Below are 10585 nucleotides of genomic sequence, written 5' to 3'. Positions count from 1 at the left end.
TTTAAAGCACCCACCAATGACAATATATGGATATGAAGCACATGGTGAATGGCGGAAGAATAGTTTGCCTGAATTGGATTATACATTAGATTTGAATTCCCCCTCATCTTGATTAATCCTTTGTAATGTTGAGTGCCTACAATAGCAGTTGAAGTATTGAGTGCGAGCCCGCAAAAAGAGGAGACCCGTCAGATCGCCCGACAGCCTTCACCACCGGCTGGAATGCGCACAGTGGGACGTTCGTCAAGGCGCCCCGCAAAATATAGGAAAGATCTTTAAAGCACCCACCAATGACAATATATGGATATGAAGCACATGGTGAATGGCGGAAGAATAGTTTGCCTGAATTGGATTATACATTAGATTTGAATTCCCCCTCATCTTGATTAATCCTTTGTAATGTTGAGTGCCTACAATAGCAGTTGAAGTATTGAGTGCGAGCCCGCAAAAAGAGGAGACCCGTCAGATCGCCCGACAGCCTTCACCACCGGCTGGAATGCGCACAGTGGGACGTTCATCAAGGCGCCCGGGAGAAGGGAAGGGCGAGCCCTTCTCATCCCCGCGGCGACAAACTATTCGCGCTCTGGCGGCCGAGCCATGCCTCGTCTTCCGGGCTGTGCAGGGCTTGTCTGTACTGGAATGTCCAGGCAAGAGGTACGAACTATAGAACAGATCCTGTTCAAGTATAGTCGTGAGAGAGGAAGCGCATCCGCCTGCGCGTCCATATAGAGCATCTTGCGCGGCAGCGCAGTGCTTACGGGTTTGAGCAAGCTCGATGCACCGTAACAAGCCTCTGCTCTCTCAGGGGTACCCCGGCTGTGTTACGCGTAGATAGGAGGGGTCGAAGCGAGCGCAAAACCTCAACGATTATGGATCCTCGCTTAACTGGGACCTTACTCGCATTATTATGATATTAACAAACTTAAAGTTGGTGCTTATTGTTCGTGTAGGCTAGATTAGCTACCTAATTAGTCTTAAAGTTGGTGCTTATTGTTCGAGGATGGTGTTGTTATATATGTAGGATGCAATTAGTCTTAAAGTTGTCATTAGTGCTTGAAAAGCATCTAAACGATTGTTACAGTGTGCCTCGTACCTGTTAGGATAGTTGTAGCTCACGAGAACCTAGAAATAGCATGGTATACTTGATATGAAAAGGAGCCATGTTGTGCGTGTGTCCTGACACCAATTGAGCCCTAACTTAAATGTCGAGTAAGGTTTATTTGACCATATGGCCAAAAAGGAAACCTATGTAGCTCTAGCCTACAAGTTAGATGGAGCAGCTAACTCAAGGCACAATGAATTTTGTCTCAAGTTTTGGAAGTTATCAGGGACCCCTAAATTTGGTCCCATTAGAGATGCACCCTAGCTAGGGCTCCAATCGAGACAATGATCCCCTTAGCAGGGATTCAACTCAGTGTCATGACCCACTAGTAAAGCAAATATTCCCTACTTTATTGGCAAAGGTTAATAATATGATATGTCAATCAAGACAACCTACAACCTTCATGGGCTATAAGAAGGTGAACCTCTCGTCAGGACCATAAATCATCCAATTATTCATCCGGGCCATGGAACTTTATTTTCCTTAAATTTATTTAGAGAGAGCCACAGAGAGAGACGATTGATCATCGATTTGAAGGTAAAAATGGTAAAAGGGCCAATAGACAACACACCTCCCACCCCAATGGAATTCTGAAAACAAGATGCAACTTCTTTAGCCACTCACATTATGATACAATTTTTTTTTTCATATATTACATATAAGTTTAATGTAAGACCTTAAAGCAATACATCCTTGAGTGTCGCTCTATTAGCCCCTCATTGTCACTCTTTTATGAACCTTGCATTTAGAACTAGAGCTATTTCATAAAAACATCAAAATGTCCCAAAGTTCTGTGAGCTCCATGATATATATAGTTGAACTATTCGAAAATCTTTAAGGTGACTCACTTGGAGAAAAAAGTTATCATTGAGCAGTCATCTTTTTCTTTCGCACTCGTGGGGAATGTAGTATCTCCACTGCTCCTTTCTTCTCAAGCTTTAAGCCACAATTCCTCCTTTATTAACAGTGCAAAAAACTCCTCTTGATGCTTGAGGTGTTAAAGCTTTCTTGTTGATGAGTCAAATGGATATCTTGAAAAGTAAAGAGGGGGAGACAACAATACGAATCAAGCAAAGCTTGAGTTATTCACACAACTACCTTTGAGAAATGTTGCTTCTCAGTTCAATGCGAGTGAATGATTGACTCATAGTAGGTATTAAACACAATTCTATATAGCCTCTACAAGAGTCCATCACCATGATGGTCGGTAGCAGTGCAAAACACCCTCATGAGGATAGAAGTGCAGAAATTCTAGATAATCCTAGAAAGCTTGTTAGTAAAAGGTGAAAGGAGGAACAACATCTATGAACTAAGTACTCTTAAGGATTAATGCCAAAGTACATGCTTAAGGGAAAGTGATTGCATAACCGATTTTGTGTCTCAATGATACTAGTGCTAGAGATTTCATATTAAATCAAAGCTATAGTAAGGCTCTTGATGGAAAATACTTGATGAGGCTTAGATTGGTAGAAAGAACCATATTTTTTGCATATTGAAACCTTTGGGTGCGGATGCTATGTGCATGTTCTGGATGAGAATAAGAACAATTTACAACCAAAAAGCACCAAACATATCTTCTTGGATTTCAATGATGAGAAAAAATATTATAGATTATATGACCATAAGACAAAGGAGATCATAATGAGCCATGATGCGGTATTTTTAGAGCAATAGCATAACTAGAGGCAGAGAAAAGTCCTTCCACTTTACTATCATTAAAGGTGTAATCCACTGCTAACCCATCATAATTGATCCCTAATCTAAAGAAGAAGAAGCATCATCTTTGGATTGTTAGTAGATTGGTGCTAGAGGCATATGTATTGTCCCATAAGCAAAGTGAGAGATATTGAGATGGCAAGCTCGACACATGCATGCATTGATTATGGACCATGTAGGTAGATGGGTCCACAAGTCTATACTTAGCATGTTAGTGGTCATTATGACCTTCACATGGCCATTGACTCATCGCTTATTGTATTTGGTTAGTTACATCTATGTATAACTAGCATAGTTATAGCACCAATTAACTAATATAGTCAGATATGGAATGTTTGACTTGATAGGCCACTTTTCATTATAGTATATCTTACATATACTTTGTGTATTCTATAGTGTGTGGAAAAAAGAAAAAATCCAGTAAGAAAATGTTTTGGTCTCCATCTATGTTGTTCTTATGTACTTAAGTAAGCTTCACTACGCATGTATTCTGTGTGTTCAATGTAGTAGTTTGAGCGAGTCTCCCACCACATGATTTGTGGCATTGTATCAAAGCCGCACCATTATTAGGAGGTATTTTCCAGACTAGAGTAAAGAAGGAGCAAGGATTTGAGTAAGCAAGTAATGGTAAAAACCTCTCATATTCTTCATTCTTTCTCCTTGATAGTGCATGTGGAGCTAATGAAAGCAAGCAAAAATCTCAGATTTTTGTGCAAGAAAAATGTTGTATATTCTCTAGATTAGATCTAAAGGCTATTGCACTGATTTTCTAGCCATCTAAGGCTCTTTCATGCCCCATTATACCTTTGCAAGGTATCAACATCACTTTCAAGGTATAGTATAATTTATGTTATGTCAACCATTCTCAGGTGCACAAATTACAGATTTCAAATCTATAGATTTGAGTTTTTTGTAAGAAGAAAATGAAGATCTTTCCACAAATAAATTATGGATTGTATGTATTATTGACTAGTCAATGAAAAGGATTACCTGGCTTGTAATTGTACATATTCATTAGAGGGTTGCATAAGACTTGATTGCACAAATTTATAATGATGCATGAGAATATTGGAAACTCCATCATTGAGAAGCTAGATAAAAATAACTATCTTTCATGGAAGTTTCATGTGACAAACTTTCTTATTGGAAAAGGCATATATGAGCTTACTATAGGTGAAGAAAAGGAGAGAGAGCTAAGTGAACCTTCGTAAGAGAATTAAAGACATAGAAATAGTGGAATGCAAAGGACAAAAATGTGATGTATCAAGGTAGAATGATGATAAAAATGAGCATTTATTTGTCATGCATCATATGATGAATATTGTTATGGCAAACGAGACTAGTATTGATCTAAGATATGTTAACTTAAATGCATCTAATCATATGACAAACCATACTAATAGTTTGGAGAGATGTAATATTTAGAGGAAGTCCTTTTTCTAAGCAATATTTTGGAGTATAAAATAAAAATTGATCAACATCTAATAAAGTACCGCCTCTAGCACAATTTCATTGTCCCTCCATTAGCACAACAATGCATTCACTTCCATAGTTTAAGCAATGCATACACAATTTCTTGGCAACTATAGAAGGTTGGTTCAAGAAAAGAGTGCTATGATTTCGAATACTAGAATAATAGCTTCTTGAATAGAAAGGATGCTTTAAGGGTTGATCATCAAAATTAGCACATGGATGACACGTTAATAGGAAGCATAGCTCTAGATTTAATCTTTAAAGTATCTACACACCAAAATCTAGTATATATAAAGGAGGAATCTAGTGGGTCTGAGAGTTTGGATAATGAGCTTGGTATTCCTTTAGTCAGGGAGTCAAGTATACAGAGAGCACAAGGTAATATAAAGGCTCCATTGAGTGATCTAGTGATACATAGGTCTAGCAGGGTAAGATATCATATTAGAAGATTTGGTTTTAAGGGTTACATAGCTCACCATTATGCTAATATAGTAAAGGTAGTTAAGAATTTTGAGCTCACTTGTTTTGAGGAGGATGTTGGTCATGCTCATTTAGGATACATCAATGGATGAAGAGATGGCTACATTAAAGGCCAACAAGAATTTGGATCTAGTATCAGTGCTGCCAAGGGTAAGAAAGCTATTGGCTATAGTGGATCTATAAAATAAATTATAATGTACTTGATTCTATTAGCAAGTATAAGGCCAGGCTGGTTGCAAAAGGCTACGCACTGACATATTGCATAGATTATGAAGAGACATTTAGTACAATTACTAGGATGGAAACCAATAAATGTGTGATTACTTTGGAAATAATCAAAGGTTCGAGGTTTTAGCATATGGATATGAAGAATACATTCTTACATAATGATTTGTAAGAATATGTGTATATAGGGTACCCAACAAGTTATGAAGATTTACATCATTCCACATATATGTGCAAGTTAAAGAAGGTGCTCTATGGACCAAAGCAAGCATCTAGAGTATGGTCTAACAAGATCAGAGGTTATCTTGTCAACATTTACTTTTATATTTTTTATGCAAATCACTCACTTTATGTGAGGAAGGGTGATCATGTTTGGTTGTAATAGTTATTTATGTGGATGACTTGATTATTACATGTGATAGTGACAAAGGCAATGTGGCTTGAATATATTATCCAAGTATAGTATGATAGCTTGTAAGCCTCTTTTAGTGCCATTGGATTAAAATGTAAAGTTGAGTTCTGATGTTGGGGATGAGATAGAAGACAGTACTATGTTTAGAAGGAGGATAGAAGAGAATTTGATTTACATGACTATCACAAGGCCACACTTGAGCTATATTGTTGGGCTTGTGACTCACTTTATGTAGCTACTTGGGAATCCTCATTTGGATGCATATTGAGGTATGCAAAGTCCATCTTGCATTATGGACTTTTTTATGAGGTAGGTAAGGATGTACATGTATTTGGGTACACAAATGTAGATTCAGTTGATAGCATGTCTAATAGAAGATCTACTAGTGTACTCATGTTTTCTCTTATGTAGCACTTATGTGGAGTAGCAAAAAGAAAACTATGATTGATTTATCAAGTACAAAGGCTAAGTATAGAGGTCTTGCAATGAGAGCATGTAATGTGGTATAGCTATAAAAGTTTTTGGGTGATTTGGATATGCATGGACATAGTCTTTGGGCTTTCCTTCCTAAAGAAAAGAAGGCAAGCTTCTGAGCTTAAGGACTCGCTTAAAGTGTATGCAAGAATTCTTTTGAGTTTTGATTTAGTTAAGAATGAGTATTTGATCGATATTTACAACAAGAGTGGTTGTATTTATATACAACGGTTGTGATAAAGACCCAATAGTCATGGAAATCAAGGTTATACTCAAGTCAATGAGGCCATCTAGGTGTAAAGGTTGAACCATGAGCACACATAGATAGGACGTAATATCATTGAGCAATGAGGGGCCATTAAAGAAACTAGAAATGTGGAGCTCCTTTTTAGTCTGATCTTATCAAAAGTGGGTGATGAAGTAACTCTTTTGGTCTGTCTAGTTTGTGGGACTTGATGGATCGTAAAGAAGTAGATGTGCAATATGTGGAGTTGCATCTTAGCAAACTAATTGCACAAACTTGTTTGGCCAAGGTGATGAGATGGTTGCTTTTGGTAGCCATGTCATATCAAAGTTGGTACCAACTTTGTGCAAAGTGGTTGGAGGAGTTATATTGTTGATTGACTACCTCCACCTTGAATGGGTTCGTAAGCTTTAGCAAATGCATAGTTGGAAAGTACTTAAAAGGGAAGTGGAACCCAGGAGGAAGAAGCTTGGCAGTGAGAGCTATGGCAGATGGAGAACAAGAGCCAAGAGAGAGAGAGACTCAAAAGTGGGAACTCCAACCACCACAATGTGTAGCCGGACCTTCCTTTATTCAAACTGTCACTAAAAGAATAAAGAATAAGTGATTGTGACAGGCGCCCGCCACCTGCAGTGTGCAGTGGCGGGTACTGTCAGTGTAGTAATACATGAGCGGCTAGGTGGAGGTGCCTTTACCCCCAACAACCTCCCACTTAAAGGCAAATCTGCCCCAGTGGGAGAGAGAAAAAAGAAAAGACAGTATAAAATGTACACATGTACAACAGGATGAGAAAAAGATGTCATCTCATCCAATGCCCATCAATCTCTTGAGGAAGGCAAAGCGCTCAGTAGTGAGGCTCTTTGTGAGCAAGTCTACAGGATTCTGCTTAGTCAGAATCTTGACAAGGTCAACAAACTTGTCCTCAATGACCTTGTGAATGAAGTGATACCTCACCTCAATATGTTTCGTCTTCGCATGGAAGATCGGATTCTTGGCCAATTGAGTGGCACTCATAAAATCCGAATGCAGTGTAGGCATAGCATCTGTCATACCAAGGTCTGCATTCAAACGGCCTAACCAGATAGCCTCCTTACAAGCCTCTGTGGCTACAATATACTCGGCCTCTATAGTAGAAAGGGTCGTACACTTCTACGCTCTGGACATCCAAGAGATAGCCCCTCAAACATAAGTGAACAGATAGCCAGAAGTGGACTTCCTACTATTTGCATGTCCTGTATAATCAAAGTCAGTGTACCCCACGGATCCTGTATCCTAGCTACCATAACAGAGACACATATTTGTTGTGCCCTTCAGGTACCTCATGATACCCTATGGCATCCCAATGTTACTTGCTAAGTGTAGCCATATAATGTGACACAACCCCAACTGCAAAAGCGATAACTGGATGGGTGGCTATCATGGCATACATAAGAATGCCCACGACTGATGCATAGGGAATCTTGGCCACCTTGGCCCTCTACTCATCTGTCTACAGATAATCAGACTGTGAAACCTTCACATGAGAAGGTAATGGATAGCCAATAGGCTTAACATCCTGCATGCGGAAGCGCTCAAGGACTTTATGAATGTACTCCCTTTGTGATGACAGATAGAGTAGTCCCTGAGATCTATCACGCATAATGCACATACCAAGTATATGAGAGGCTTGTCCCAGATCTTTCATCTCAAAGCTCTTCTTGAGCTGAGCCTTAAGAGCATCTAGCTCCTCATGAGTTGTCCCTGCTAGAAGCATGTCATCCACATAGAGTACCAAAATCAGTAAAGATCCATCACGGGCTTTCTTCTGTACAACCACGGATCCATAGCACTATGGCTGTAGCGACTGCATAAAAGCATCGAACTTATACAACATGATCCAATGTAGCTCCAGATACAAGTAAGGGATAGAGGTTGCCAGACTTGGCACCTCTTGCCAGTACAAGTCTGTCACAAGTAATATTCCATGCAGAGTCTCCAAACGACAGAAAATACCCTACATCATCAAGCTATCCAGCTGACATAAGGCTGCAAGTCAACGTAGGTACATGGCGTACATCATGCAAAACAAAAGAACTCCTAGAAGAAAATTGCAGCCTAACATCTCCAATGCCCACAATGTCAAGAGACCTGTCATCACCAAGACGCACAGAATTAGACATGGTACGAAAGGTATGAAACCAATCTCTATAGGGTGTCACATGAAAGGACGCACCCGAATCCAAGAGCCAGCACTGCACATACATAGAATGTATCTCAAAAGCCTGTAAGGCATCGCATGAAGAAGCTGCAAGTATGTAATCATCATATGAATCAGTGGCCTGCATGACATTAACCTCTTATATTTTCACACTGGACTTTGCAGGTACAATACTGCGCTCAGAAGCACTTTTTCTTTTCCATTTTCCTTGCACTTATCATCATGCATTTTATGGCACTGTGGCCTAATATGTCCTGCTTTCCCACAATAATGACAGGTAAGATTAGACTTCCGTCCACGGGACTTACTGCGACCACGTGACTTGGACCTGGACTTCTGAGAGTCCCTATCCTTATAATCATTATCATGACTGCCATGTCTGCCACCTCTAATGGTCAATGCATGTGAAGAGTGGAAAGCATCATTGTTTCTCATGTTGATTTCCTCAGTCAATAAAGCACTCTTGACATCTTTGATTTTTGGCCCATCAAGCTTGTTCATGCATATGGCAGTACGGAGTACATCCCATGATTCAGGCAAGGTGCCAAATAGAAACAACGAGTGCAAGTTGTCTTTGAACTCAATACCCTGTGACAATAGACTCTTCATGATAGCATGAAACTGATTGAAATGAGATGAAATGGAGGTCCCCTCCTTCATGCAAAGGTCCATTAACTACTTCAGTCAATACATCTATGACGCAGGACTTTGCTGCACATCGAGCTCCTGAATCTTCTCCCATAAATCCCATGCACTCTGATTTTCATCTTCAACAACATTATGATGGACCTCTTCTGAGAGTGACAAAATAATGGTAGACTTGCATAGCTCATCAACTTCCATCCAAACATCATCATCCATATCCACAGGTTTGACACCCTTGAAACGTAAGGGTTTAATATGCAACTTCTGCACCAAAACCTGCCATATTTGGGACTTCCAATACCCATAGTTGGTACCATCCAACTTGGCAATGTTAAAGAGAGCTGTATTTTTCGGATGACCAGCCATACTGTCCCAAATCAAAGCAAAAAAGAAAAATTGCATGTTGCTGTAATTAGTAGAAAATGCACTAAAACCACTGCTAAAATTGGCCGAAAGGGTGGATTTCACCAAGAGAAGCACCTATCCATCAAATATGACCAAGATAACATCAAATAGTAAGCATTACCCTCATAGAAGTGCTCAAAATCTACAAATTTTATCTTGCGATAATAAATTATAGCAGTATATAAAACTGTCCCAAAGTGAAGCAATCACTGATACATATGCCACTGCAACTGCCAAGTAGCAAGATACATCCAACAGTGAGTTTCCAGGGGTAAGAAGGTACCAAGAACTGTCAAACCAATAACCTGTCAAGCAAGAGACATCTCATAGGTCCAGAAGTCATGCATGTAATGGATCTCGGGTTAAGAGAAGAGACCAAGCACAAGCATAACTGATAGAGCAAGAAGCTCAATACATAACCATCCAAGATGCATACAAAACTGACAAACCTATGACAGAGATAGGTGCTTGCCTCGATAGGCATATCAAATCAGACCACTACAGACAAATTGCAGACATAAAGCTCTCAAGAGAGCAAATGCATGCAACTGTCCCACAAGCTCAAGCTCATCTATAAATAAGACTCTATGTATATGCGAATATACCAAGAGGCTCCCATTGGAAGTGAAGTCAGATGCAAAAAGAGCAAGCAACGCTCTAATACATCAAATACATAGCATCAGACATGCCGAATCCTAGTAGGGTACACCCGGAGCATAAATCCCAAGCTATCTCAAACTCGTAAAGCATAAGCATGAAAGCATCCAAAGAGTGTGTAACTAATAACCAAAGGGAATGCCCAGCAGATCCAAAATGCTCAAGTACATCTGAAGAGGAAGCTCCACGTAACTGTCAAGCATGGGCAAACCAAGTGGCATCCATATCTGACCAAAGCATAAATGCAAGAAGCCTAAATGTCAAGCAGTGAAAATAGGCATAGACCGGTCAAAAGCATGCCCAACTGAAGCCAAATGCTAGTGAAGAACAACCAAGTCAGAGCCTAATACAAGCTCAAAAGCATTCCGAACCAAGAAGAAGCATTTGACAACCTCTAGATACATCGGTATGATTATTCAAACCTCCAGGAAGCACCCCATATCCATGAACCAATGCATACACCAAGTAAATGAGCTTCAGCCCACTGTATTACAGCAAGCAATTTACTATTATATGAAGCTCAAACGGTGCTCAAATATGCTCCAAATTAGTCCC

The 10585-nt window shown here is 39.7% G+C and overlaps 1 non-coding gene across 1 annotated transcript; it reads right to left on the bottom strand.

Moving 5' to 3' along the window:
• Positions 1–456: 456 nt before the first annotated feature.
• LOC148039122 (small nucleolar RNA U3) lies at positions 457–693 on the bottom strand. Its single transcript, XR_015690488.1, has one exon. It is a non-coding gene; the product is annotated as a small nucleolar RNA U3 (small nucleolar RNA).
• Positions 694–10585: the final 9892 nt, after the last annotated feature.

The sequence above is a fragment of the Lygodium microphyllum genome, chromosome 3, assembly GCF_053477565.2.
Source record: "Lygodium microphyllum isolate KBCC chromosome 3, Lygodium_microphyllum_v1.1.10, whole genome shotgun sequence".
Classification (NCBI taxonomy): Eukaryota; Viridiplantae; Streptophyta; class Polypodiopsida; order Schizaeales; family Lygodiaceae; genus Lygodium; species Lygodium microphyllum.
The sequence above is the reverse complement of the archived record's forward strand: the minus strand, read 5'-3'. Positions and strand labels throughout refer to the sequence as shown.